General features: G+C 40.9%; 1 protein-coding gene across 6 annotated transcripts in view; it reads left to right on the forward strand.

Moving 5' to 3' along the window:
- Window positions 1–2,641, forward strand: part of Snx14 (sorting nexin 14) — a 114,577-nt gene that overhangs the window by 21,079 nt on the left and 90,857 nt on the right. The gene's annotated exons all lie outside the window — the stretch shown is intronic.

Raw genomic sequence — 2,641 nt, forward strand, 5'->3', positions numbered from 1 at the left:
TTATTTTGTGTGTGTGTGGCCAGTGCAGCCCACCAGGGGGCGGGGCTGGCTGGCTTGTGGTGCTGGGGATTGAACCGCAGTCCCTGTGCTTTTGTTTAGCTTAGCTTGTTCTAAGTAGGTGCTTTAGACCACTGAGCCATCTCACCAGCCCAAGACCCTTTTTAATAATACATGTGCAATGGCTGTCTTTCTCAAACCTAAAATTGTCCAAGAGCCAGGCGGTTTCACGAGTAACTTGGCCTTTGCCTTAAGTTTTGTTCTTAGTTCTTGTTTATAAAATACAGGCACCTCTTCATTTGTCCTCTCCTTCTCTTACTGTTTGGAGCTGCCTTCTCCAATTCTGAACTCTCAGGACCCCACAGTTTCTTCTGTATCTGGTAAGATATGAGGGAAGAGTCTGGAATGGACGTGCAGCTTATCTGGGGGCTTCCTTTTCCTTCATTGCAGGGCTGCTTCTCTTGTCAGCCATTGCCTGGTACGATGACTGCATGTATTTTGTCTGCTTAGGTTGTTGTTGGTGGGATTCTGATACTAAGGAAGGAGAAGTCTCTTATGTTGAACCATATTCCAGCAGTCTGTCCTTATCACTGATAGTAATTTCCAGGTCAGTTGTACTTTAGAGAAGATTGGTTCCTGGCCCATAGACCACCCCAAGTACTAGGAAGTGGCCCTGAGGCCTCTGCACTGAGCTACATCTCCAGCCCTCTTTATTTTTTATTTTGGAAGAGGGTCTCACCAAGTCACTAAGTTGCCCAGGCCTGTAAACTTGCAGTCCTGCTGAGCTTATAGGCATGTACCCATGGCTGGCTTTCCTTGCTTTCAAGTTCTGCCGTTGTCCTGGGTGCTCTCCATGTTGTGGGAGCAACCCGTCAGATAATTTGGCCTGGCTTGAGCTGATTGCCTTCAGCCTCCCACTTGTATTACCACAATCTTTTGTTATCTCTAAAAAATGTTATCAGGGGAGTTCTAAGAATCAGAGGTGCTGAATAGTGTCCACTTCTCTGTCACACTGTGCCTGGAACTGTTCCTGGTATTTATTTATGATACTGGTATTTAAAAACCAGAGCCTTTACTCTGAGTGCAAAATATTTTTTATTTTGAGATGCTGGCTTTCTGCTAATGCTTTTTGACATCTTGTTTTCCTCCTGACCCCTCTACCTTGTCCTTTTGTCCCTCTTTGGTTGTCACTTACTCTCCTACAAAATTTGGAGTCACATTAGGTTTAGATTTCATGGTTGACTGCTTTGCTCACTCTGTAGTATCCTTATCTCCCTTCCAGCTACCTGTTTGAGAAGATCCACAACTGAATCAGCAATGCTGCTTAGGAAAACTCAAAACTGAATAGTTACCTCTTCTCACCATCAGCTATTTCAAAACTGTCCTTTTCTAGAACCTGTGATGATGCTTTCTTTGCCCTTACTCTCCACATCTCCTGTTTTCATAAAAGATTTGTTCCCAAATCTGTCAATATAACTTCATTCTCATCTATCTGCTTCTGTGATGCCAAGGAAGAGACCTTTTCTCCTTTTATAACTATTCCATTTAGATCGTGAATCCCAATTCTTCTTGACTTTTTTTTAGGATGTTATTTGGCAATCATTTCTATTTTCTTTTGTTTACATTTTTTATTTTTCTCCTTTTATCAGTATTTAAGTATGAAAGCTGGGCATGGTGGTATCCACCTGTAATCCTAGCACCCTCAAGGCTGAGGCAGGAGAGTTTTGAGTTTTGAGTCCAGCCTGAATTGCCTAGTGAAACGCTGTGGAAATACGGGTAAACACACACACACACACACACACACACATACACACACACATAATCAGGGTTTTGCCAAAAACTTTTCCTTCATTATACCTTAGTTTTTTGTTTTTTGTTTTTTTTTTTAACTTTAAGAGAATTATCTGCTAGGCATGGTGGCACAGGAGACTGAGACAGGAGGACTGCCACCAGTTCAAGGCCAACCTTGGCCATGTAGTGAGTTAAAAGCCAATCTGGAATACATAGTGAAACCCTGTCTCAAAAATAAAAAGGGATTACCCAAATTTACTTGACTGTCCTTACAGTCTTTTGCTATTCTACCAGAGCTTGCTTAATTTGTCTGACCCTTTGTTGGCAAAGTTAATTGCTGCTTACTTTATTTTATACATATTTGATCATGTCCATCATTTCTGCTGAATTTTTAGAAGTTTGGCTTTTATAACTTAAACCTTGGTTTTACTTCCTAACTCTTTAAATTATTAGATTCCTTTATTGTTTTCCTCTGCTTAGTTCTTAAATGTCTTACACTTTCTCTTTTCTTAAACTCTGCTGTTTCTTGGTAATGTCTTTTTTTTTTTTTACCCCGGTACCAGGGATTGAACTCAGGACCCTGTGCTTGCCAGGCAAGCACTTATTCTACTGAGCTCTCTCCCTGGCCCCCAACTTCAGTAATCTTTATGCTGATAAGTCTCAGTTCTTTATCTTTAGCCTGTATTCCCTCCAGAGGATTCAGACTATCCAATTATTTAGTTTTTTACAGAATGGTTTCCAGTGGCATGTCTTGAAAAAATACCCAGAACTTAGATTTTTTTTTTTTAAAAAGTCTCTGCCTATGTCCAACTCTCTCTTTCCTTCTCTCTCTGTCTCTGGGTGTATATATATA

Source organism: Octodon degus, unplaced genomic scaffold, assembly GCF_000260255.1.
Source record: "Octodon degus isolate 3935 unplaced genomic scaffold, OctDeg1.0 scaffold00022, whole genome shotgun sequence".
Taxonomy (NCBI): Eukaryota; Metazoa; Chordata; class Mammalia; order Rodentia; family Octodontidae; genus Octodon; species Octodon degus.